The sequence below is a fragment of the Eschrichtius robustus genome, chromosome 1, assembly GCF_028021215.1.
Source record: "Eschrichtius robustus isolate mEscRob2 chromosome 1, mEscRob2.pri, whole genome shotgun sequence".
Lineage (NCBI taxonomy): Eukaryota > Metazoa > Chordata > Mammalia > Artiodactyla > Eschrichtiidae > Eschrichtius > Eschrichtius robustus.
In genome coordinates this window covers 145,249,247-145,275,846 of record NC_090824.1, presented here as the reverse complement: position 1 = coordinate 145,275,846, position 26,600 = coordinate 145,249,247, and the positions used below count along the sequence as shown (strand labels likewise).

At 54.8% G+C, this 26,600-nt stretch overlaps 9 non-coding genes across 9 annotated transcripts; all 9 read right to left on the bottom strand.

Moving 5' to 3' along the window:
- Positions 1–2,600: 2,600 nt before the first annotated feature.
- On the bottom strand, positions 2,601–2,692 carry LOC137754245 (small nucleolar RNA SNORD116). The gene has a single exon (XR_011071779.1). It is a non-coding gene; the product is annotated as a small nucleolar RNA SNORD116 (small nucleolar RNA).
- Positions 2,693–5,106: 2,414 nt separating this feature from the next.
- On the bottom strand, positions 5,107–5,198 carry LOC137777986 (small nucleolar RNA SNORD116). Its single transcript, XR_011076697.1, has one exon. It is a non-coding gene; the product is annotated as a small nucleolar RNA SNORD116 (small nucleolar RNA).
- A 2,926-nt stretch (positions 5,199–8,124) lies between these two features.
- On the bottom strand, positions 8,125–8,216 carry LOC137754239 (small nucleolar RNA SNORD116). Its single transcript, XR_011071778.1, has one exon. It is a non-coding gene; the product is annotated as a small nucleolar RNA SNORD116 (small nucleolar RNA).
- Positions 8,217–10,623: 2,407 nt separating this feature from the next.
- LOC137749872 (small nucleolar RNA SNORD116) lies at positions 10,624–10,715 on the bottom strand. Its single transcript, XR_011070308.1, has one exon. It is a non-coding gene; the product is annotated as a small nucleolar RNA SNORD116 (small nucleolar RNA).
- Positions 10,716–13,640: 2,925 nt separating this feature from the next.
- Positions 13,641–13,732, bottom strand: LOC137753041 (small nucleolar RNA SNORD116). Its single transcript, XR_011071363.1, has one exon. It is a non-coding gene; the product is annotated as a small nucleolar RNA SNORD116 (small nucleolar RNA).
- Positions 13,733–16,146: 2,414 nt separating this feature from the next.
- Positions 16,147–16,238, bottom strand: LOC137777979 (small nucleolar RNA SNORD116). Its single transcript, XR_011076692.1, has one exon. It is a non-coding gene; the product is annotated as a small nucleolar RNA SNORD116 (small nucleolar RNA).
- Positions 16,239–19,164: 2,926 nt separating this feature from the next.
- On the bottom strand, positions 19,165–19,256 carry LOC137754234 (small nucleolar RNA SNORD116). The gene has a single exon (XR_011071777.1). It is a non-coding gene; the product is annotated as a small nucleolar RNA SNORD116 (small nucleolar RNA).
- A 2,414-nt stretch (positions 19,257–21,670) lies between these two features.
- LOC137777974 (small nucleolar RNA SNORD116) lies at positions 21,671–21,762 on the bottom strand. The gene has a single exon (XR_011076691.1). It is a non-coding gene; the product is annotated as a small nucleolar RNA SNORD116 (small nucleolar RNA).
- Positions 21,763–24,688: 2,926 nt separating this feature from the next.
- Positions 24,689–24,780, bottom strand: LOC137754228 (small nucleolar RNA SNORD116). Its single transcript, XR_011071776.1, has one exon. It is a non-coding gene; the product is annotated as a small nucleolar RNA SNORD116 (small nucleolar RNA).
- Between the last annotated feature and the right edge of the window lie 1,820 nt (positions 24,781–26,600).

Here is a 26,600-nt window from a genome sequence, read left to right as displayed (position 1 = left end):
TGGCAGGGCAAACCCTTGCAGTAACTGGGTAACTTTCCCTGCCGCCTTGTATTTTCGACCCCGGGCCCGTCAGTGACATGACTGCGGAGAAACCTGAGACCCATTCATTGGTTCAGAGTGCCAAGCAGTGCATTTATGGGAGTCATCATCAATCCACCTGCTCAAAGGCTGCACGTTCAAAGTTGCAGGCTCCACCGCAGGGCAGTCAACGATCTCAATCATGTCAGCAGTCAGGAGCGGCCAGAGCCGACCCACGGGGCTGCCAATGGAGCTAAGGATCATGGCATCGGATCTTGGGTGCCACTGGAAGAGCCAAGAAGGTGAGGGTGTAGTCTCAGGGCACAAGTCCCCGTGGCCAAACATCTAGGTTTCTGCAAAGAATTTCCACTCACCAGCACAAGGTTCCTACAAGGATCCTCAAGTACTTCACGCCAAAATCACTCTGAGACTCTTTTGCCTCGACTTGCCTCAACTTGCCGCACTGTCCTCACTTCTCCAGGTACCATGGACTATACAGAGGGCCCCATGCTGCTGCAGGTGTTTGTTCCCGGGCACTCCACCACCTGCCTCAGTGTGACAGAACACAGGGATGTTTGAGAAAAGTGAACGGGGGCACAGAGGCAAAGGGTGATACCGCCCAGCGATGTGCGCTCTATCTCCCCTCAACATTTCATTTGCAGCCCATCATGTCTGTGTGTCCACAGCCAAACGTGAATGCTTCGTGGCACGGATGCCTTCAGAGTGCACGGGCATCAACACAAAGAGCACAGCCGTCCATCAAACCCCTGGTATGGGCCTTGAACTTCCCCGCCTGAGGCGCCTCCCCACCGAAACAGCATAGGGATGTCATCGTGAACCGCTGAGACACCCTCAGGGGAAATGGCATTACTCAGCGTAAGAGCCACTGCCCTCTGGGGAAGCAAACCACTCCTGGCGCATACGCTTCCACACAGTGGACTCACCGTCAAGGGGAAATGTGGTCCCTGAGATCTTCCACAAGGGAACGGCCCTTGGCCAAATGGGACGACCTCCCACAAAAGCAGCTTGTAGGGACCGGTGACAAAACACACCAGAGGAACTCCTGGACTGAACAATGGAGATTCACCTGTAGCCATACTTCCTGGCCTGCTGCCAAGACTGGCAACCTACCCTTGGCCCACACACAAAGCTAATGGCATGGGAACCATTCCGATGCTCAACGCGGCGGGGAAACCCTTGCAGCAATGGTGTAACTTGCAGTGGTGTCTGGTACTTTCACACTCTGGGACCATCAGTGACGTGACATTGGGGAAACCGTGAGGCCCAGGTACTCTGCAAGCAACTTGTTACCCACAGCCATGCAAAGAGAAAACCCAGACAACAGCCTAGACACTTGAACCGGTATGACTTGTCTGGCCTTTGGCCAGGCTCGCCGGATACCACAGTCTCGACGCACCAGCGGGTGGCAGGAAAAATGACACCCACGCCACACATCCTCTCCTGCCCTTAAAACTGTAGCCTTTCCTTGGCAGCCGACTCCCTTGTTTCTGCATGGTTGCGCCCAATGACCTCCTGGTAGAGCTCCAATCCTCAGGGAACGCTATGTGGGCCGGGTAGAGAAATGATGCTTGGCTGTCCTCAGGAACACCTTCACGTCTTCAACACAGGGGGAACGTGGCCAGACAGGGACAAAACACCCCAAGGCCTCCAAATCGGCCCCCATGAGAAGACACCATACTGTGCCATGAAGGCAACCTTTCGCTGGACAAGGACCCGCCATGAAGCAAATCGGCCAAGGAGAGGAAAGAGGAGGGACAGTCCACAAATGTGCTCCCGTATTCTCTCCCTACACGTGCTTCCAGATGCTCCTGAGGGAATCCCAAATGTGTTCCGGGAACCCCATGGCCACCGTCGATCTATCCACCCACCAGTAAACCTGTGGGCTTAGCCAGCCATCTCACGTCTCTCTTTCACTCGCCTTACCTTAATCTCTCTCCACCGGGATCCCAACGTGTCACGGCAAGATGCCAGAGCCACCCCTCACCAAGGAAGCTTGCCGTGACCAAGCTTGACTAAGGCATTTTCCAGCCCCTTCACACAGCACACACAAGCAGGACACAACCCGAGGAGGAGCCATCAGATTGCCTAAACTCCCAGGAACAGTGGCCCATTTGATTTCTCCCCTCATCAGGAGAAACCTAAATTGCATATGGTCTCCCAAGCAGAACATGACAAAGAAGCCTGCCCTAGGCCTGGAATCCTGTTCTGACCCTGAGCCTACAGACTTCTGTTTCTTTGAGGCCACAAGGCAATGACCAGCAGATGGGGGCAGCCTGTTGAACTCAAGCGCAGGTGGCAGAACCAGCAATGGCGCACGCTTCCTCTCCTACCTGCATGCTGAACCGTGGCAGGGGACAGCAGTCCTGGCTAGACCAAGGAACCCAGAGACGGCACGGTGTCCCACGCCTTCCCGAAGGATTGGCATCCCAGGCTCCTTTCCCAATTGCTCTTATCCCCATGAGATGACCACAACCCTCAACTTGAACAACGTGGCTGTGGACACCCACGGCCGCAAATCCAATGTGAACCTCTCCCTACTTTCCTTTTGGGAGCCACGTGCTGGACCTCAGTTCCAACGAGGAGATGGTAGGAATTTCTCCCTCATTTTGTTCAGATTTCCAAGGAATGCATTTGTGGGAGTCATCATCGATCCAAGCACATGCTCAAACGTTGGACATGCAAAGTTGCAGATTCCACCATGGGACGGCCAGCGAGCTGAATCATATCAGCGTACAGAAGTGGCCAGAGCCGAGCCATGGGTCAGGAAATGCAGCCAGTTCTCAGGGCATCAAAGCTCGTGTTCCCCGAGAAAAAACCAGAAGGTGAGGATGTAGCCCCGGTGCACACGTTCCCGTCGCCAAACCTTTAGGTTTAGCACAGAAGTGTCGCTTACCGCAACAAGGGTTAAAGCAGGATCCTCATGGAATGCACGCCAGGACCCCTCCGAGACTCCTTCGCCTGGCCTCGCCTTGCCACGCCGTCCTCCTTTCAACGGGCATCAGGGATTATACGGATGGCCCCAGGCTGCTGCTGGCATTCTTTCCCTGGCATTCCACCTGGCTCGGGTGAGAGAACACACGCAGGCTTGAGGAGGGTGCACGGGCGCAGCGAGGGAAAGGTCGATACCACCCAGTGATGTGTGTTCTATCTCTCCTCAACATTTCATTTGCTGTCCATCTTGCCTGTGTTTACTCACCCAAACGTGAAAGCATCGTGGCACATGCGCCTACATAGCGTGTGGCCATCAGGACAAAGAGCGCCGCCGACCAACAAGACCCTGGCCTCGGGCCCTGAAATTCCTCTCCTGAGCAATCTGCCCTGCATCACAGCAAAACGATGTCTTCCTGATCCCCTGAGACACCCTCAGGACAACTGGGCCCCCTCAGCCTAAGAACAAGTGCCCTCTTTGGCAACAAACACGGCCTTGGCACTTTTGATTCCACACAGTGGACACACCCTCAAGGGGAGAGATCTTCCACAAGGGAAGGGCCCTTGGCCGAATATGACGACCTCCATCAAAAGCTGCTCGTAGGGACCCGTGACAAAGGGCACCTGAGGAACGCCTGGACTGATCAAGGGAGACTCACCAGCAGGCATACTTCCTGGTCTCCTGCCAAGCCAGAGGAACTTCCTAGGACCGCCACCAAAGCTAATGGCAAGGGAGCCATTCCAATGCCCAAAGTGGCGGGGCAAACCCTTGCAGCAACTGGGTATCTTATCGTAGCACCTTGCACATTGTCTTTCTTCCCTTCAAGGACAAGACCTTGGAGAAACCATGAGACCCAGGTCCTCCAGAACCAACGTGTCACCCACAGCCGTGCAATGAGGGAACGCCTCCAACATCCTGGACCCTTGAACCGGCATGACTTCTCTGGCTTGAAGCCATGCATGCTGGAGATCACAGGCTCGCAGTACCAGAAGGCGGCAGGACAAAATGACCCCTGCAGCACACTTTCACTCCAGCCCTTAAACCTGTAGCATTTCCTTGGCAGCCAACTCGCTTCTTTCTGCATGGTTGGGCCCAAAGACCTCCGGGGAGAGCTCCAAACCTCAGGGAATGCTATGCCGACTGGGTATAGCAATGACGCTGGGCTGTCCTAAGGAACACCTTAACATCCTCAACATAGGGGCAAGGAGGCCACACAGGGACAAAACATCCCAACGGCTCCAAATCGGGCCCAGTGAGAAGACACCATACTGTGCCGTGAAGGCACCATTCACTGGAACAAGGACCCGCCGTGAAGCACATTGAGAAAGGAGAGGAAAAGGTTGGGATGGTCCATGAATGTGCACCTGTATTCCTTCCCTACACGGGACTCCAAATGCTCCTGAAGATATCCCAAAAGAGTTCCGGGAACCCTATGTCCACCGACCATCTATCCACCCAACAGTAAGCCTGTGGGCTTAGCCAACACTCTCACGTGTATTTCCCGCTCGCCTTGCCTTCCTCTCTCCACCAGGACCCAAACGAATCCACCCCTCACCTAAGTAGCTTGATGTCCCCTGGATTTGCCTAAGGCATTTTCCAACCTCTCCACACACAACACACAAGCAGGACACAACCCAAGGAGGAGCCAACAGCGTCGCCCAAATCCGTGGGACGGTGGCCCATTTGATTTCCCCTGACCATCAGGGCAAACGTAAACTACATCCCACCTCCCAAGCTGAACATGACATAGAAGCCTGGCCTGGCCAGGACTCCTTCTCTGACCCTGAGTGCAGAGACTTCTGTTTCCTTGCGGGAACAAGGCAACGACCTGAGCTCGAGGGTGGCCTGTAGGTCTCGAGGGCAAGCCAGAGGAGTACCAGTGGCTCATGCTTCCTTTCATACCCGCATGCTGATGCTGACCGCGGCAGGGGATAGCAGTTTTGGCTAGACTCAGGTGCCCAGAGACGTCAAGTTGTCCTTAGCCTTCCCACGTAGATGGACATCCCAGGCTCCTCTCCACATGGCTCTTTCTGCACGAGAAGACCGCCACCCTCAACTTGAACAATGTTGCTGCGCGAGCCCACAGTAGCAAATGCGACATGGACCTCTCCCTAATTTTCCTTTGGGAGCCACGTGCTGGACCTCAGTTAGGATGAGAAGATGGTAGGTATTGCTCATTCATTTTGTTTAGATTTCGAAGGAATGCATTTATGGGAGTCATCACCGATCCATGCAGCTGCTCAAAGGCTGGACGTGCAAAGTCGCGGACTGTCAGCAAGCACAATCCTCTCAGCAGTAGGGAGCGGCCAGACTCGAGCCACGGGGCAGAAAGTGCACCCAAGTCTCAGGGCATCGGAGCTCGGGTGCCCCAGGAAGCGCCCGGAATGTGACGGTGTAGTCTCGCCGCACAAGTCCCCGTGGCCAAACATCTAGGATTCTTCAAAGAAGTTCCGTTTACCCCCACAAGGTTTCTACCAGGAACCTTGTCAAGCCAGAGGCGATGCCCTTGGGTCGTACAGAAAGCTATTGGCATTGGAGATATTCCAATGCCCAAACTGGCAGGGCAAACCCTTGCAGTAACTGGGTAACTTTCCCTGCCGCCTTGTATTTTCGACCCCGGGCCCGTCAGTGACATGACTGCGGAGAAACCTGAGACCCATTCATTGGTTCAGAGTGCCAAGCAGTGCATTTATGGGAGTCATCATCAATCCACCTGCTCAAAGGCTGCACGTTCAAAGTTGCAGGCTCCACCGCAGGGCAGTCAACGATCTCAATCATGTCAGCAGTCAGGAGCGGCCAGAGCCGACCCACGGGGCTGCCAATGGAGCTAAGGATCATGGCATCGGATCTTGGGTGCCACTGGAAGAGCCAAGAAGGTGAGGGTGTAGTCTCAGGGCACAAGTCCCCGTGGCCAAACATCTAGGTTTCTGCAAAGAATTTCCACTCACCAGCACAAGGTTCCTACAAGGATCCTCAAGTACTTCACGCCAAAATCACTCTGAGACTCTTTTGCCTCGACTTGCCTCAACTTGCCGCACTGTCCTCACTTCTCCAGGTACCATGGACTATACAGAGGGCCCCATGCTGCTGCAGGTGTTTGTTCCCGGGCACTCCACCACCTGCCTCAGTGTGACAGAACACAGGGATGTTTGAGAAAAGTGAACGGGGGCACAGAGGCAAAGGGTGATACCGCCCAGCGATGTGCGCTCTATCTCCCCTCAACATTTCATTTGCAGCCCATCATGTCTGTGTGTCCACAGCCAAACGTGAATGCTTCGTGGCACGGATGCCTTCAGAGTGCACGGGCATCAACACAAAGAGCACAGCCGTCCATCAAACCCCTGGTATGGGCCTTGAACTTCCCCGCCTGAGGCGCCTCCCCACCGAAACAGCATAGGGATGTCATCGTGAACCGCTGAGACACCCTCAGGGGAAATGGCATTACTCAGCGTAAGAGCCACTGCCCTCTGGGGAAGCAAACCACTCCTGGCGCATACGCTTCCACACAGTGGACTCACCGTCAAGGGGAAATGTGGTCCCTGAGATCTTCCACAAGGGAACGGCCCTTTGCCAAATGGGACGACCTCCCACAAAAGCAGCTTGTAGGGACCGGTGACAAAACACACCAGAGGAACTCCTGGACTGAACAATGGAGATTCACCTGTAGCCATACTTCCTGGCCTGCTGCCAAGACTGGCAACCTACCCTTGGCCCACACACAAAGCTAATGGCATGGGAACCATTCCGATGCTCAACGCGGCGGGGAAACCCTTGCAGCAATGGTGTAACTTGCAGTGGTGTCTGGTACTTTCACACTCTGGGACCATCAGTGACGTGACATTGGGGAAACCGTGAGGCCCAGGTACTCTGCAAGCAACTTGTTACCCACAGCCATGCAAAGAGAAAACCCAGACAACAGCCTAGACACTTGAACCGGTATGACTTGTCTGGCCTTTGGCCAGGCTCGCCGGATACCACAGTCTCGACGCACCAGCGGGTGGCAGGAAAAATGACACCCACGCCACACATCCTCTCCTGCCCTTAAAACTGTAGCCTTTCCTTGGCAGCCGACTCCCTTGTTTCTGCATGGTTGCGCCCAATGACCTCCTGGTAGAGCTCCAATCCTCAGGGAACGCTATGTGGGCCGGGTAGAGAAATGATGCTTGGCTGTCCTCAGGAACACCTTCACGTCTTCTACACAGGGGGAACGTGGCCAGACAGGGACAAAACACCCCAAGGCCTCCAAATCGGCCCCCATGAGAAGACACCATACTGTGCCATGAAGGCAACCTTTCGCTGGACAAGGACCCGCCATGAAGCAAATCGGCCAAGGAGAGGAAAGAGGAGGGACAGTCCACAAATGTGCTCCCGTATTCTCTCCCTACACGTGCTTCCAGATGCTCCTGAGGGAATCCCAAATGTGTTCCGGGAACCCCATGGCCACCGTCGATCTATCCACCCACCAGTAAACCTGTGGGCTTAGCCAGCCATCTCACGTCTCTCTTTCACTCGCCTTACCTTAATCTCTCTCCACCGGGATCCCAACGTGTCACGGCAAGATGCCAGAGCCACCCCTCACCAAGGAAGCTTGCCGTGACCAAGCTTGACTAAGGCATTTTCCAGCCCCTTCACACAGCACACACAAGCAGGACACAACCCGAGGAGGAGCCATCAGATTGCCTAAACTCCCAGGAACAGTGGCCCATTTGATTTCTCCCCTCATCAGGAGAAACCTAAATTGCATATGGTCTCCCAAGCAGAACATGACAAAGAAGCCTGCCCTAGGCCTGGAATCCTGTTCTGACCCTGAGCCTACAGACTTCTGTTTCTTTGAGGCCACAAGGCAATGACCAGCAGATGGGGGCAGCCTGTTGAACTCAAGCGCAGGTGGCAGAACCAGCAATGGCGCACGCTTCCTCTCCTACCTGCATGCTGAACCGTGGCAGGGGACAGCAGTCCTGGCTAGACCAAGGAACCCAGAGACGGCACGGTGTCCCACGCCTTCCCGAAGGATTGGCATCCCAGGCTCCTTTCCCAATTGCTCTTATCCCCATGAGATGACCACAACCCTCAACTTGAACAACGTGGCTGTGGACACCCACGGCCGCAAATCCAATGTGAACCTCTCCCTACTTTCCTTTTGGGAGCCACGTGCTGGACCTCAGTTCCAACGAGGAGATGGTAGGAATTTCTCCCTCATTTTGTTCAGATTTCCAAGGAATGCATTTGTGGGAGTCATCATCGATCCAAGCACATGCTCAAACGTTGGACATGCAAAGTTGCAGATTCCACCATGGGACGGCCAGCGAGCTGAATCATATCAGCGTACAGAAGTGGCCAGAGCCGAGCCATGGGTCAGGAAATGCAGCCAGTTCTCAGGGCATCAAAGCTCGTGTTCCCCGAGAAAAAACCAGAAGGTGAGGATGTAGCCCCGGTGCACACGTTCCCGTCGCCAAACCTTTAGGTTTAGCACAGAAGTGTCGCTTACCGCAACAAGGGTTAAAGCAGGATCCTCATGGAATGCACGCCAGGACCCCTCCGAGACTCCTTCGCCTGGCCTCGCCTTGCCACGCCGTCCTCCTTTCAACGGGCATCAGGGATTATACGGATGGCCCCAGGCTGCTGCTGGCATTCTTTCCCTGGCATTCCACCTGGCTCGGGTGAGAGAACACACGCAGGCTTGAGGAGGGTGCACGGGCGCAGCGAGGGAAAGGTCGATACCACCCAGTGATGTGTGTTCTATCTCTCCTCAACATTTCATTTGCTGTCCATCTTGCCTGTGTTTACTCACCCAAACGTGAAAGCATCGTGGCACATGCGCCTACATAGCGTGTGGCCATCAGGACAAAGAGCGCCGCCGACCAACAAGACCCTGGCCTCGGGCCCTGAAATTCCTCTCCTGAGCAATCTGCCCTGCATCACAGCAAAACGATGTCTTCCTGATCCCCTGAGACACCCTCAGGACAACTGGGCCCCCTCAGCCTAAGAACAAGTGCCCTCTTTGGCAACAAACACGGCCTTGGCACTTTTGATTCCACACAGTGGACACACCCTCAAGGGGAGAGATCTTCCACAAGGGAAGGGCCCTTGGCCGAATATGACGACCTCCATCAAAAGCTGCTCGTAGGGACCCGTGACAAAGGGCACCTGAGGAACCCCTGGACTGATCAAGGGAGACTCACCAGCAGGCATACTTCCTGGTCTCCTGCCAAGCCAGAGGAACTTCCTAGGACCGCCACCAAAGCTAATGGCAAGGGAGCCATTCCAATGCCCAAAGTGGCGGGGCAAACCCTTGCAGCAACTGGGTATCTTATCGTAGCACCTTGCACATTGTCTTTCTTCCCTTCAAGGACAAGACCTTGGAGAAACCATGAGACCCAGGTCCTCCAGAACCAACGTGTCACCCACAGCCGTGCAATGAGGGAACGCCTCCAACATCCTGGACCCTTGAACCGGCATGACTTCTCTGGCTTGAAGCCATGCATGCTGGAGATCACAGGCTCGCAGTACCAGAAGGCGGCAGGACAAAATGACCCCTGCAGCACACTTTCACTCCAGCCCTTAAACCTGTAGCATTTCCTTGGCAGCCAACTCGCTTCTTTCTGCATGGTTGGGCCCAAAGACCTCCGGGGAGAGCTCCAAACCTCAGGGAATGCTATGCCGACTGGGTATAGCAATGACGCTGGGCTGTCCTAAGGAACACCTTAACATCCTCAACATAGGGGCAAGGAGGCCACACAGGGACAAAACATCCCAACGGCTCCAAATCGGGCCCAGTGAGAAGACACCATACTGTGCCGTGAAGGCACCATTCACTGGAACAAGGACCCGCCGTGAAGCACATTGAGAAAGGAGAGGAAAAGGTTGGGATGGTCCATGAATGTGCACCTGTATTCCTTCCCTACACGGGACTCCAAATGCTCCTGAAGATATCCCAAAAGAGTTCCGGGAACCCTATGTCCACCGACCATCTATCCACCCAACAGTAAGCCTGTGGGCTTAGCCAACACTCTCACGTGTATTTCCTGCTCGCCTTGCCTTCCTCTCTCCACCAGGACCCAAACGAATCCACCCCTCACCTAAGTAGCTAGATGTCCCCTGGATTTGCCTAAGGCATTTTCCAACCTCGCCACACACAACACACAAGCAGGACACAACCCAAGGAGGAGCCAACAGCGTCGCCCAAATCCGTGGGACGGTGGCCCATTTGATTTCCCCTGACCATCAGGGCAAACGTAAACTACATCCCACCTCCCAAGCTGAACATGACATAGAAGCCTGGCCTGGCCAGGACTCCTTCTCTGACCCTGAGTGCAGAGACTTCTGTTTCCTTGCGGGAACAAGGCAACGACCTGAGCTCGAGGGTGGCCTGTAGGTCTCGAGGGCAAGCCAGAGGAGTACCAGTGGCTCATGCTTCCTTTCATACCCGCATGCTGACTGCGGCAGGGGATAGCAGTTTTTCTAGACTCAGGTGCCCAGAGACGTCAAGTTGTCCTTAGCCTTCCCACGTAGAGGGACATCCCAGGCTCCTCTCCACTTGGCTCTTTCTGCACGAGAAGCCCGCCACCCTCAACTTGAACAATGTTGCTGCGCGAGCCCACAGTAGCAAATGCGACATGGACCTCTCCCTAATTTTCCTTTGGGAGCCACGTGCTGGACCTCAGTTAGGATGAGAAGATGGTAGGTATTGCTCATTCATTTTGTTTAGATTTCGAAGGAATGCATTTATGGGATTCATCACCGATCCACACAGCTGCTCAAAGGCTGGACGTGCAAAGTCGCGGACTGTCAGCAAGCACAATCCTCTCAGCAGTAGGGAGCGGCCAGACTCGAGCCACGGGGCAGAAAGTGCACCCAAGTCTCAGGGCATCGGAGCTCGGGTGCCCCAGGAAGCGCCCGGAATGTGACGGTGTAGTCTCGCCGCACAAGTCCCCGTGGCCAAACATCTAGGTTTCTTCAAAGAAGTTCCGTTTACCCCCACAAGGTTTCTACCAGGAACCTTGTCAAGCCAGAGGCGATGCCCTTGGGTCGTACAGAAAGCTATTGGCATTGGAGATATTCCAATGCCCAAACTGGCAGGGCAAACCCTTGCAGCAACTGGGTAAATTTCCCTGTCGCCTTGTATTTTCGCCCCCGGGCCAGTCAGTGACATGACTGCGGAGAAACCTGAGACCCATTCATTGGTTCAGAGTGCCAAGCAGTGCATTTATGGGAGTCATCATCAATCCACATGCTCAAAGGCTGCACGTTCAAAGTTGCAGGCTCCACCGCAGGGCAGCCAACGATCTCAATCATGTCAGCAGTCAGGAGCGGCCAGAGCCGACCCACGGGGCTGCCAATGGAGCTAAGGATCATGGCATCGGATCTCGGGTGCCACTGAAAGAGCCAAGAAGGTGAGGGTGTATCTCAGGGCACAAGTCCCCGTGGCCAAACATCTAGGTTTCTGCAAAGAATTTCCACTCACCAGCACAAGGTTCCTACGAGGATCCTCAAGTACTTCACGCCAAAATCACTCTGAGACTCTTTTGCCTCGACTTGCCTCAACTTGCCGCACTGTCCTCACTTCTCCAGGTACCATGGACTATACAGAGGGCCCCATGCTGCTGCAGGTGTTTGTTCCCGGGCACTCCACCACCTGCCTCAGTGTGACAGAACACAGGGATGTTTGAGAAAAGTGAACGGGGGCACAGAGGCAAAGGGTGATACCGCCCAGCGATGTGCGCTCTATCTCCCCTCAACATTTCATTTGCAGCCCATCATGTCTGTGTGTCCACAGCCAAACGTGAATGCTTCGTGGCACGGATGCCTTCAGAGTGCACGGGCATCAACACAAAGAGCACGGCCGTCCATCAAACCCCTGGTATGGGCCTTGAACTTCCCCGCCTGAACCGCCTCCCCACCGACACAGCATAGGGATGTCACCCTGAACCGCTGAGACACCCTCAGGGGAAATGGGATTACTCAGCGTAAGAGCCACTGCCCTCTGGGGTACCAAACCACTCCTGGCGCATACGCTTCCACACAGTGGACTCACCCTCAAGGGGAAATGTGGTCCCTGAGATCTTCCACAAGGGAACGGCCCTTGGCCAAATGGGACGACCTCCCACAAAAGCAGCTTGTAGGGACCGTTGACAAAACACACCAGAGGAACTCCTGGACTGAACAATGGAGATTCACCTGTAGCCATACTTCCTGGCCTGCTGCCAAGACTGGCAACCTACCCTTGGCCCACACACAATGCTAATGGCATGGGAACCATTCCGATGCTCAACGCGGCGGGGAAACCCTTGCAGCAATGGTGTAACTTGCAGTGGTGTCTGGTACTTTCACACTCTGGGACCATCAGTGACGTGACATTGGGGAAACCGTGAGGCCCAGGTACTCTGCAAGCAACTTGTTACCCACAGCCATGCAAAGAGAAAACCCAGACAAAAGCCTAGACACTTGAACCGGTATGACTTCTCTGGCCTTTGGCCAGGCTCGCCGGATACCACAGTCTCGACGCACCAGCGGGTGGCAGGAAAAATGACACCCACGCCACACATCCTCTCCTGCCCTTAAAACTGTAGCCTTTCCTTGGCAGCCGACTCCCTTTTTTCTGCATGGTTGCGCCCAAAGACCTCCTGGTAGAGCTCCAATCCTCAGGGAACGCTATGTGGGCCGGGTAGAGAAATGATGCTTGGCTGTCCTCAGGAACACCTTCACGTCTTGAACACATGGGGAACGTGGCCAGACAGGGACAAAACACCCCAATGCCTCCAAATCGGCCCCCATGAGAAGACACCATACTGTGCCATGAAGGCAACCTTTCGCTGGACAAGGACCCGCCATGAAGCAAATCGGCCAAGGAGAGGAAAGAGGAGGGACAGTCCACAAATGTGCTCCCGTATTCTCTCCCTACACGTGCCTCCAGATGCCCTTAGGGAATCCCAAATGTGTTCCGGGAACCCCAGGGCCACCGTCGATCTATCCACACACCAGTAAACCTGTGGGCTTAGCCAGCCATCTCACGTCTCTCTTTCACTCGCCTTACCTTACTCTCTCTCCACCGGGATCCCAACGTGTCACGGCAAGATGCCAGAGCCACCCCTCACCAAGGAAGCTTGCCGTGACCAAGCTTGACTAAGGCATTTTCCAGCCCCTTCACACAGCACACACAAGCAGGACACAACCCGAGGAGGAGCCATCAGATTGCCTAAACTCCCAGGAACAGTGGCCCATTTGATTTCTCCCCTCATCAGGAGAAACCTAAATTGCATATGGTCTCCCAAGCAGAACATGACAAAGAAGCCTGCCCTAGGCCTGGAATCCTGTTCTGACCCTGAGCCTACAGACTTCTGTTTCTTTGAGGCCACAAGGCAATGACCAGCAGATGGGGGCAGCCTGTTGAACTCAAGCGCAGGTGGCAGAACCAGCAATGGCGCACGCTTCCTCTCCTACCTGCATGCTGAAACGTGGCAGGGGACAGCAGTCCTGGCTAGACCAAGGAACCCAGAGACGACATGCTGTCCCACGCCTTACCACCTGGATTGGCATCCCAGGCTCCTTTCCCAATTGCTCTTCTCCCCATGAGATGACCACAACCCTCAACTTGAACAACGTGGCTGTGGACACCCACGGCCGCAAATGCAATGTGAACCTCTCCCTACTTTCCTTTTGGGAGCCACGTGCTGGACCTCAGTTCCAACGAGGAGACGGTAGGGATTTCTCACTCATTTTGTTCAGATTTCCAAGGAATGCATTTGTGGGAGTCATCATCGATCCAAGCACATGCTCAAACGTTGGACATGCAAAGTTGCAGATTCCACCATGGGACGGCCAGCGAGCTGAATCATATCAGCGTACAGAAGTGGCCAGAGCCGAGCCATGGGTCAGGAAATGCAGCCAGTTCTCAGGGCATCAAAGCTCGTGTTCCCCGAGAAAAGACCAGAAGGTGAGGTTGTAGCCCCGGTGCACACGTTCCCGTCGCCAAACCTTTAGGTTTAGCAAAGAAGTGTCACTTACCGCAACAAGGGTTAAAGCAGGATCCTCATGGAATGCACGCCAGGACCCCTCCGAGACTCCTTCGCCTGGCCTCGCCTTGCCACGCCGTCCTCCTTTCAACGGGTATCAGGGATTATACGGATGGCCCCAGGCTGCTGCTGGCATTCTTTCCCTGGCATTCCACCTGGCTCGGGTGAGAGAACACACGCAGGCTTGAGGAAGGTGCACGGGCGCAGCGAGGGAAAGGTCGATACCACCCAGTGATGTGTGTTCTATCTCTCCTCAACATTTCATTTGCTGTCTATCTTGCCTGTTTGTACGCACCCAAACGTGAAAGCATCGTGGCACAGGCGCCTTCACAGCGTGCGGCCATCAGGACAAAGAGCGCCGCCGGCCAACAACACCCTGGTCTCGGGCCCTGAAATTCCTCTCCTGAGCAATCTGCCCTGCATCACAGCAAAACGATGTCTTCCTGATCCCCTGAGACACCCTCAGGACAACTGGGCCCCCTCAGCCTAAGAGCAAGTGCCCTCTTTGGCAACAAACACGCCCTTGGCACTTATGATTCCACACAGTGGACACACCCTCAAGGGGAGAGATCTTCCACAAGGGAAGGGCCCTTGGCCGGATATGACGACCTCCATCAAAAGCGGCTCGTAGGGACCCGTGACAAAGGGCACCTGAGGAACCCCTGGACTGATCAAGGGAGACTCACCAGCAGGCATACTTCCTGGTCTCCTGCCAAGCCAGAGGAACTTCCTAGGACCGCAACCAAAGCTAATGGCAAGGGAGCCATTCCAATGCCCAAAGTGGCGGGGCAAACCCTTGCAGCAACTGGGTATCTTATCGTAGCACCTTGCACATTGTCTTTCTTCCCTTCAAGGACAAGACCTTGGAGAAACCATGAGACCCAGGTCCTCCAGAACCAACGTGTCACCCACAGCCGTGCAATGAGGGAACGCCTGCAACATCCTGGACCCTTGAACCGGCATGACTTCTCTGGCTTGAAGCCATGCATGCTGGAGATCACAGGCTCGCAGCATCAGAAGGCGGCAGGACAAAATGACCCCTGCAGCACACTTTCACTCCAGCCCTTAAACCTGTAGCATTTCCTTGGCAGCCAACTCGCTTCTTTCTGCATGGTTGGGCCCAAAGACCTCCGGGGAGAGCTCCAAACCTCAGGGAATGCTATGCCGACTGGGTATAGCAATGACGCTGGGCTGTCCTAAGGAACACCTTAACATCCTCAACATAGGGGCAAGGAGGCCACACAGGGACAAAACATCCCAATGGCTCCAAATCGGGCCCAGTGAGAAGACACCATACTGTGCCGTGAAGGCACCATTCACTGGAACAAGGACCCGCCGTGAAGCACATTGAGAAAGGAGAGGAAAAGGTTAGGATGGTCCATGAATGTGCACCTGTATTCCTTCCCTACACGGGACTCCAAATGCTCCTGAAGATATCCCAAAAGAGTTCCGGGAACCCTATGTCCACCGACCATCTATCCACCCAACAGTAAGCCTGTGGGCTTAGCCAACACTCTCACGTGTATTTCCTGCTCGCCTTGCCTTCCTCTCTCCACCAGGACCCAAACGAATCCACCCTTCACCTAAGTAGCTTGATGTCCCCTGGATTTGCCTAAGGCATTTTCCAACCTCTCCACTCACAACACACAAGCAGGACACAACCCAAGGAGGAGCCAACAGCGTCGCCCAAATCCGTGGGACGGTGGCCCATTTGATTTCCCCTGACCATCAGGGCAAACGTAAACTACATCCCACCTCCCAAGCTGAACATGACATAGAAGCCTGGCCTGGCCAGGACTCCTTCTCTGACCCTGAGTGCAGAGACTTCTGTTTCCTTGCGGGAACAAGGCAACGACCTGAGCTCGAGGGTGGCCTGTAGGTCTCGAGGGCAAGCCAGAGGAGTACCAGTGGCTCATGCTTCCTTTCATACCCGCATGCTGATGCTGACCGCGGCAGGGGATAGCAGTTTTGGCTAGACTCAGGTGCCCAGAGACGTCAAGTTGTCCTTAGCCTTCCCACGTAGATGGACATCCCAGGCTCCTCTCCACATGGCTCTTTCTGCACGAGAAGACCGCCACCCTCAACTTGAACAATGTTGCTGCGCGAGCCCACAGTAGCAAATGCGACATGGACCTCTCCCTAATTTTCCTTTGGGAGCCACGTGCTGGACCTCAGTTAGGATGAGAAGATGGTAGGTATTGCTCATTCATTTTGTTTAGATTTCGAAGGAATGCATTTATGGGAGTCATCACCGATCCATGCAGCTGCTCAAAGGCTGGACGTGCAAAGTCGCGGACTGTCAGCAAGCACAATCCTCTCAGCAGTAGGGAGCGGCCAGACTCGAGCCACGGGGCAGAAAGTGCACCCAAGTCTCAGGGCATCGGAGCTCGGGTGCCCCAGGAAGCGCCCGGAATGTGACGGTGTAGTCTCGCCGCACAAGTCCCCGTGGCCAAACATCTAGGATTCTTCAAAGAAGTTCCGTTTACCCCCACAAGGTTTCTACCAGGAACCTTGTCAAGCCAGAGGCGATGCCCTTGGGTCGTACAGAAAGCTATTGGCATTGGAGATATTCCAATGCCCAAACTGGCAGGGCAAACCCTTGCAGTAACTGGGTAACTTTCCCTGCCGCCTTGTATTTTCGACCCCGGGCCCGTCAGTGACATGACTGCGGAGAAACCTGAGACCCATTCATTGGTTCAGAGTGCCAAGCAGTGCATTTATGGGAGTCATCATCAATCCACCTGCTCAAAGGCTGCACGTTCAAAGTTGCAGGCTCCACCGCAGGGCAGTCAACGATCTCAATCATGTCAGCAGTCAGGAGCGGCCAGAGCCGACCCACGGGGCTGCCAATGGAGCTAAGGATCATGGCATCGGATCTTGGGTGCCACTGGAAGAGCCAAGAAGGTGAGGGTGTAGTCTCAGGGCACAAGTCCCCGTGGCCAAACATCTAGGTTTCTGCAAAGAATTTCCACTCACCAGCACAAGGTTCCTACAAGGATCCTCAAGTACTTCACGCCAAAATCACTCTGAGACTCTTTTGCCTCGACTTGCCTCAACTTGCCGCACTGTCCTCACTTCTCCAGGTACCATGGACTATACAGAGGGCCCCATGCTGCTGCAGGTGTTTGTTCCCGGGCACTCCACCACCTGCCTCAGTGTGACAGAACACAGGGATGTTTGAGAAAAGTGAACGGGGGCACAGAGGCAAAGGGTGATACCGCCCAGCGATGTGCGCTCTATCTCCCCTCAACATTTCATTTGCAGCCCATCATGTCTGTGTGTCCACAGCCAAACGTGAATGCTTCGTGGCACGGATGCCTTCAGAGTGCACGGGCATCAACACAAAGAGCACAGCCGTCCATCAAACCCCTGGTATGGGCCTTGAACTTCCCCGCCTGAGGCGCCTCCCCACCGAAACAGCATAGGGATGTCATCGTGAACCGCTGAGACACCCTCAGGGGAAATGGCATTACTCAGCGTAAGAGCCACTGCCCTCTGGGGAAGCAAACCACTCCTGGCGCATACGCTTCCACACAGTGGACTCACCGTCAAGGGGAAATGTGGTCCCTGAGATCTTCCACAAGGGAACGGCCCTTGGCCAAATGGGACGACCTCCCACAAAAGCAGCTTGTAGGGACCGGTGACAAAACACACCAGAGGAACTCCTGGACTGAACAATGGAGATTCACCTGTAGCCATACTTCCTGGCCTGCTGCCAAGACTGGCAACCTACCCTTGGCCCACACACAAAGCTAATGGCATGGGAACCATTCCGATGCTCAACGCGGCGGGGAAACCCTTGCAGCAATGGTGTAACTTGCAGTGGTGTCTGGTACTTTCACACTCTGGGACCATCAGTGACGTGACATTGGGGAAACCGTGAGGCCCAGGTACTCTGCAAGCAACTTGTTACCCACAGCCATGCAAAGAGAAAACCCAGACAACAGCCTAGACACTTGAACCGGTATGACTTGTCTGGCCTTTGGCCAGGCTCGCCGGATACCACAGTCTCGACGCACCAGCGGGTGGCAGGAAAAATGACACCCACGCCACACATCCTCTCCTGCCCTTAAAACTGTAGCCTTTCCTTGGCAGCCGACTCCCTTGTTTCTGCATGGTTGCGCCCAATGACCTCCTGGTAGAGCTCCAATCCTCAGGGAACGCTATGTGGGCCGGGTAGAGAAATGATGCTTGGCTGTCCTCAGGAACACCTTCACGTCTTCAACACAGGGGGAACGTGGCCAGACAGGGACAAAACACCCCAAGGCCTCCAAATCGGCCCCCATGAGAAGACACCATACTGTGCCATGAAGGCAACCTTTCGCTGGACAAGGACCCGCCATGAAGCAAATCGGCCAAGGAGAGGAAAGAGGAGGGACAGTCCACAAATGTGCTCCCGTATTCTCTCCCTACACGTGCTTCCAGATGCTCCTGAGGGAATCCCAAATGTGTTCCGGGAACCCCATGGCCACCGTCGATCTATCCACCCACCAGTAAACCTGTGGGCTTAGCCAGCCATCTCACGTCTCTCTTTCACTCGCCTTACCTTAATCTCTCTCCACCGGGATCCCAACGTGTCACGGCAAGATGCCAGAGCCACCCCTCACCAAGGAAGCTTGCCGTGACCAAGCTTGACTAAGGCATTTTCCAGCCCCTTCACACAGCACACACAAGCAGGACACAACCCGAGGAGGAGCCATCAGATTGCCTAAACTCCCAGGAACAGTGGCCCATTTGATTTCTCCCCTCATCAGGAGAAACCTAAATTGCATATGGTCTCCCAAGCAGAACATGACAAAGAAGCCTGCCCTAGGCCTGGAATCCTGTTCTGACCCTGAGCCTACAGACTTCTGTTTCTTTGAGGCCACAAGGCAATGACCAGCAGATGGGGGCAGCCTGTTGAACTCAAGCGCAGGTGGCAGAACCAGCAATGGCGCACGCTTCCTCTCCTACCTGCATGCTGAACCGTGGCAGGGGACAGCAGTCCTGGCTAGACCAAGGAACCCAGAGACGGCACGGTGTCCCACGCCTTCCCGAAGGATTGGCATCCCAGGCTCCTTTCCCAATTGCTCTTATCCCCATGAGATGACCACAACCCTCAACTTGAACAACGTGGCTGTGGACACCCACGGCCGCAAATCCAATGTGAACCTCTCCCTACTTTCCTTTTGGGAGCCACGTGCTGGACCTCAGTTCCAACGAGGAGATGGTAGGAATTTCTCCCTCATTTTGTTCAGATTTCCAAGGAATGCATTTGTGGGAGTCATCATCGATCCAAGCACATGCTCAAACGTTGGACATGCAAAGTTGCAGATTCCACCATGGGACGGCCAGCGAGCTGAATCATATCAGCGTACAGAAGTGGCCAGAGCCGAGCCATGGGTCAGGAAATGCAGCCAGTTCTCAGGGCATCAAAGCTCGTGTTCCCCGAGAAAAAACCAGAAGGTGAGGATGTAGCCCCGGTGCACACGTTCCCGTCGCCAAACCTTTAGGTTTAGCACAGAAGTGTCGCTTACCGCAACAAGGGTTAAAGCAGGATCCTCATGGAATGCACGCCAGGACCCCTCCGAGACTCCTTCGCCTGGCCTCGCCTTGCCACGCCGTCCTCCTTTCAACGGGCATCAGGGATTATACGGATGGCCCCAGGCTGCTGCTGGCATTCTTTCCCTGGCATTCCACCTGGCTCGGGTGAGAGAACACACGCAGGCTTGAGGAGGGTGCACGGGCGCAGCGAGGGAAAGGTCGATACCACCCAGTGATGTGTGTTCTATCTCTCCTCAACATTTCATTTGCTGTCCATCTTGCCTGTGTTTACTCACCCAAACGTGAAAGCATCGTGGCACATGCGCCTACATAGCGTGTGGCCATCAGGACAAAGAGCGCCGCCGACCAACAAGACCCTGGCCTCGGGCCCTGAAATTCCTCTCCTGAGCAATCTGCCCTGCATCACAGCAAAACGATGTCTTCCTGATCCCCTGAGACACCCTCAGGACAACTGGGCCCCCTCAGCCTAAGAACAAGTGCCCTCTTTGGCAACAAACACGGCCTTGGCACTTTTGATTCCACACAGTGGACACACCCTCAAGGGGAGAGATCTTCCACAAGGGAAGGGCCCTTGGCCGAATATGACGACCTCCATCAAAAGCTGCTCGTAGGGACCCGTGACAAAGGGCACCTGAGGAACGCCTGGACTGATCAAGGGAGACTCACCAGCAGGCATACTTCCTGGTCTCCTGCCAAGCCAGAGGAACTTCCTAGGACCGCCACCAAAGCTAATGGCAAGGGAGCCATTCCAATGCCCAAAGTGGCGGGGCAAACCCTTGCAGCAACTGGGTATCTTATCGTAGCACCTTGCACATTGTCTTTCTTCCCTTCAAGGACAAGACCTTGGAGAAACCATGAGACCCAGGTCCTCCAGAACCAACGTGTCACCCACAGCCGTGCAATGAGGGAACGCCTCCAACATCCTGGACCCTTGAACCGGCATGACTTCTCTGGCTTGAAGCCATGCATGCTGGAGATCACAGGCTCGCAGTACCAGAAGGCGGCAGGACAAAATGACCCCTGCAGCACACTTTCACTCCAGCCCTTAAACCTGTAGCATTTCCTTGGCAGCCAACTCGCTTCTTTCTGCATGGTTGGGCCCAAAGACCTCCGGGGAGAGCTCCAAACCTCAGGGAATGCTATGCCGACTGGGTATAGCAATGACGCTGGGCTGTCCTAAGGAACACCTTAACATCCTCAACATAGGGGCAAGGAGGCCACACAGGGACAAAACATCCCAACGGCTCCAAATCGGGCCCAGTGAGAAGACACCATACTGTGCCGTGAAGGCACCATTCACTGGAACAAGGACCCGCCGTGAAGCACATTGAGAAAGGAGAGGAAAAGGTTGGGATGGTCCATGAATGTGCACCTGTATTCCTTCCCTACACGGGACTCCAAATGCTCCTGAAGATATCCCAAAAGAGTTCCGGGAACCCTATGTCCACCGACCATCTATCCACCCAACAGTAAGCCTGTGGGCTTAGCCAACACTCTCACGTGTATTTCCCGCTCGCCTTGCCTTCCTCTCTCCACCAGGACCCAAACGAATCCACCCCTCACCTAAGTAGCTTGATGTCCCCTGGATTTGCCTAAGGCATTTTCCAACCTCTCCACACACAACACACAAGCAGGACACAACCCAAGGAGGAGCCAACAGCGTCGCCCAAATCCGTGGGACGGTGGCCCATTTGATTTCCCCTGACCATCAGGGCAAACGTAAACTACATCCCACCTCCCAAGCTGAACATGACATAGAAGCCTGGCCTGGCCAGGACTCCTTCTCTGACCCTGAGTGCAGAGACTTCTGTTTCCTTGCGGGAACAAGGCAACGACCTGAGCTCGAGGGTGGCCTGTAGGTCTCGAGGGCAAGCCAGAGGAGTACCAGTGGCTCATGCTTCCTTTCATACCCGCATGCTGATGCTGACCGCGGCAGGGGATAGCAGTTTTGGCTAGACTCAGGTGCCCAGAGACGTCAAGTTGTCCTTAGCCTTCCCACGTAGATGGACATCCCAGGCTCCTCTCCACATGGCTCTTTCTGCACGAGAAGACCGCCACCCTCAACTTGAACAATGTTGCTGCGCGAGCCCACAGTAGCAAATGCGACATGGACCTCTCCCTAATTTTCCTTTGGGAGCCACGTGCTGGACCTCAGTTAGGATGAGAAGATGGTAGGTATTGCTCATTCATTTTGTTTAGATTTCGAAGGAATGCATTTATGGGAGTCATCACCGATCCATGCAGCTGCTCAAAGGCTGGACGTGCAAAGTCGCGGACTGTCAGCAAGCACAATCCTCTCAGCAGTAGGGAGCGGCCAGACTCGAGCCACGGGGCAGAAAGTGCACCCAAGTCTCAGGGCATCGGAGCTCGGGTGCCCCAGGAAGCGCCCGGAATGTGACGGTGTAGTCTCGCCGCACAAGTCCCCGTGGCCAAACATCTAGGATTCTTCAAAGAAGTTCCGTTTACCCCCACAAGGTTTCTACCAGGAACCTTGTCAAGCCAGAGGCGATGCCCTTGGGTCGTACAGAAAGCTATTGGCATTGGAGATATTCCAATGCCCAAACTGGCAGGGCAAACCCTTGCAGTAACTGGGTAACTTTCCCTGCCGCCTTGTATTTTCGACCCCGGGCCCGTCAGTGACATGACTGCGGAGAAACCTGAGACCCATTCATTGGTTCAGAGTGCCAAGCAGTGCATTTATGGGAGTCATCATCAATCCACCTGCTCAAAGGCTGCACGTTCAAAGTTGCAGGCTCCACCGCAGGGCAGTCAACGATCTCAATCATGTCAGCAGTCAGGAGCGGCCAGAGCCGACCCACGGGGCTGCCAATGGAGCTAAGGATCATGGCATCGGATCTTGGGTGCCACTGGAAGAGCCAAGAAGGTGAGGGTGTAGTCTCATTGCACAAGTCCCCGTGGCCAAACATCTAGGTTTCTGCAAAGAATTTCCACTCACCAGCACAAGGTTCCTACAAGGATCCTCAAGTACTTCACGCCAAAATCACTCTGAGACTCTTTTGCCTCGACTTGCCTCAACTTGCCGCACTGTCCTCACTTCTCCAGGTACCATGGACTATACAGAGGGCCCCATGCTGCTGCAGGTGTTTGTTCCCGGGCACTCCACCACCTGCCTCAGTGTGACAGAACACAGGGATGTTTGAGAAAAGTGAACGGGGGCACAGAGGCAAAGGGTGATACCGCCCAGCGATGTGCGCTCTATCTCCCCTCAACATTTCATTTGCAGCCCATCATGTCTGTGTGTCCACAGCCAAACGTGAATGCTTCGTGGCACGGATGCCTTCAGAGTGCACGGGCATCAACACAAAGAGCACAGCCGTCCATCAAACCCCTGGTATGGGCCTTGAACTTCCCCGCCTGAGGCGCCTCCCCACCGAAACAGCATAGGGATGTCATCGTGAACCGCTGAGACACCCTCAGGGGAAATGGCATTACTCAGCGTAAGAGCCACTGCCCTCTGGGGAAGCAAACCACTCCTGGCGCATACGCTTCCACACAGTGGACTCACCGTCAAGGGGAAATGTGGTCCCTGAGATCTTCCACAAGGGAACGGCCCTTGGCCAAATGGGACGACCTCCCACAAAAGCAGCTTGTAGGGACCGGTGACAAAACACACCAGAGGAACTCCTGGACTGAACAATGGAGATTCACCTGTAGCCATACTTCCTGGCCTGCTGCCAAGACTGGCAACCTACCCTTGGCCCACACACAAAGCTAATGGCATGGGAACCATTCCGATGCTCAACGCGGCGGGGAAACCCTTGCAGCAATGGTGTAACTTGCAGTGGTGTCTGGTACTTTCACACTCTGGGACCATCAGTGACGTGACATTGGGGAAACCGTGAGGCCCAGGTACTCTGCAAGCAACTTGTTACCCACAGCCATGCAAAGAGAAAACCCAGACAACAGCCTAGACACTTGAACCGGTATGACTTGTCTGGCCTTTGGCCAGGCTCGCCGGATACCACAGTCTCGACGCACCAGCGGGTGGCAGGAAAAATGACACCCACGCCACACATCCTCTCCTGCCCTTAAAACTGTAGCCTTTCCTTGGCAGCCGACTCCCTTGTTTCTGCATGGTTGCGCCCAATGACCTCCTGGTAGAGCTCCAATCCTCAGGGAACGCTATGTGGGCCGGGTAGAGAAATGATGCTTGGCTGTCCTCAGGAACACCTTCACGTCTTCAACACAGGGGGAACGTGGCCAGACAGGGACAAAACACCCCAAGGCCTCCAAATCGGCCCCCATGAGAAGACACCATACTGTGCCATGAAGGCAACCTTTCGCTGGACAAGGACCCGCCATGAAGCAAATCGGCCAAGGAGAGGAAAGAGGAGGGACAGTCCACAAATGTGCTCCCGTATTCTCTCCCTACACGTGCTTCCAGATGCTCCTGAGGGAATCCCAAATGTGTTCCGGGAACCCCATGGCCACCGTCGATCTATCCACCCACCAGTAAACCTGTGGGCTTAGCCAGCCATCTCACGTCTCTCTTTCACTCGCCTTACCTTAATCTCTCTCCACCGGGATCCCAACGTGTCACGGCAAGATGCCAGAGCCACCCCTCACCAAGGAAGCTTGCCGTGACCAAGCTTGACTAAGGCATTTTCCAGCCCCTTCACACAGCACACACAAGCAGGACACAACCCGAGGAGGAGCCATCAGATTGCCTAAACTCCCAGGAACAGTGGCCCATTTGATTTCTCCCCTCATCAGGAGAAACCTAAATTGCATATGGTCTCCCAAGCAGAACATGACAAAGAAGCCTGCCCTAGGCCTGGAATCCTGTTCTGACCCTGAGCCTACAGACTTCTGTTTCTTTGAGGCCACAAGGCAATGACCAGCAGATGGGGGCAGCCTGTTGAACTCAAGCGCAGGTGGCAGAACCAGCAATGGCGCACGCTTCCTCTCCTACCTGCATGCTGAACCGTGGCAGGGGACAGCAGTCCTGGCTAGACCAAGGAACCCAGAGACGGCACGGTGTCCCACGCCTTCCCGAAGGATTGGCATCCCAGGCTCCTTTCCCAATTGCTCTTATCCCCATGAGATGACCACAACCCTCAACTTGAACAACGTGGCTGTGGACACCCACGGCCGCAAATCCAATGTGAACCTCTCCCTACTTTCCTTTTGGGAGCCACGTGCTGGACCTCAGTTCCAACGAGGAGATGGTAGGAATTTCTCCCTCATTTTGTTCAGATTTCCAAGGAATGCATTTGTGGGAGTCATCATCGATCCAAGCACATGCTCAAACGTTGGACATGCAAAGTTGCAGATTCCACCATGGGACGGCCAGCGAGCTGAATCATATCAGCGTACAGAAGTGGCCAGAGCCGAGCCATGGGTCAGGAAATGCAGCCAGTTCTCAGGGCATCAAAGCTCGTGTTCCCCGAGAAAAAACCAGAAGGTGAGGATGTAGCCCCGGTGCACACGTTCCCGTCGCCAAACCTTTAGGTTTAGCAAAGAAGTGTCGCTTACCGCAACAAGGGTTAAAGCAGGATCCTCATGGAATGCACGCCAGGACCCCTCCGAGACTCCTTCGCCTGGCCTCGCCTTGCCACGCCGTCCTCCTTTCAACGGGCATCAGGGATTATACGGATGGCCCCAGGCTGCTGCTGGCATTCTTTCCCTGGCATTCCACCTGGCTCGGGTGAGAGAACACACGCAGGCTTGAGGAGGGTGCACGGGTGCAGCGAGGGAAAGGTCGATACCACCCAGTGATGTGTGTTCTATCTCTCCTCAACATTTCATTTGCTGTCCATCTTGCCTGTGTTTACTCACCCAAACGTGAAAGCATCGTGGCACATGCGCCTACATAGCGTGTGGCCATCAGGACAAAGAGCGCCGCCGACCAACAAGACCCTGGCCTCGGGCCCTGAAATTCCTCTCCTGAGCAATCTGCCCTGCATCACAGCAAAACGATGTCTTCCTGATCCCCTGAGACACCCTCAGGACAACTGGGCCCCCTCAGCCTAAGAACAAGTGCCCTCTTTGGCAACAAACACGGCCTTGGCACTTTTGATTCCACACAGTGGACACACCCTCAAGGGGAGAGATCTTCCACAAGGGAAGGGCCCTTGGCCGAATATGACGACCTCCATCAAAAGCTGCTCGTAGGGACCCGTGACAAAGGGCACCTGAGGAACGCCTGGACTGATCAAGGGAGACTCACCAGCAGGCATACTTCCTGGTCTCCTGCCAAGCCAGAGGAACTTCCTAGGACCGCCACCAAAGCTAATGGCAAGGGAGCCATTCCAATGCCCAAAGTGGCGGGGCAAACCCTTGCAGCAACTGGGTATCTTATCGTAGCACCTTGCACATTGTCTTTCTTCCCTTCAAGGACAAGACCTTGGAGAAACCATGAGACCCAGGTCCTCCAGAACCAACGTGTCACCCACAGCCGTGCAATGAGGGAACGCCTCCAACATCCTGGACCCTTGAACCGGCATGACTTCTCTGGCTTGAAGCCATGCATGCTGGAGATCACAGGCTCGCAGTACCAGAAGGCGGCAGGACAAAATGACCCCTGCAGCACACTTTCACTCCAGCCCTTAAACCTGTAGCATTTCCTTGGCAGCCAACTCGCTTCTTTCTGCATGGTTGGGCCCAAAGACCTCCGGGGAGAGCTCCAAACCTCAGGGAATGCTATGCCGACTGGGTATAGCAATGACGCTGGGCTGTCCTAAGGAACACCTTAACATCCTCAACATAGGGGCAAGGAGGCCACACAGGGACAAAACATCCCAACGGCTCCAAATCGGGCCCAGTGAGAAGACACCATACTGTGCCGTGAAGGCACCATTCACTGGAACAAGGACCCGCCGTGAAGCACATTGAGAAAGGAGAGGAAAAGGTTGGGATGGTCCATGAATGTGCACCTGTATTCCTTCCCTACACGGGACTCCAAATGCTCCTGAAGATATCCCAAAAGAGTTCCGGGAACCCTATGTCCACCGACCATCTATCCACCCAACAGTAAGCCTGTGGGCTTAGCCAACACTCTCACGTGTATTTCCCGCTCGCCTTGCCTTCCTCTCTCCACCAGGACCCAAACGAAT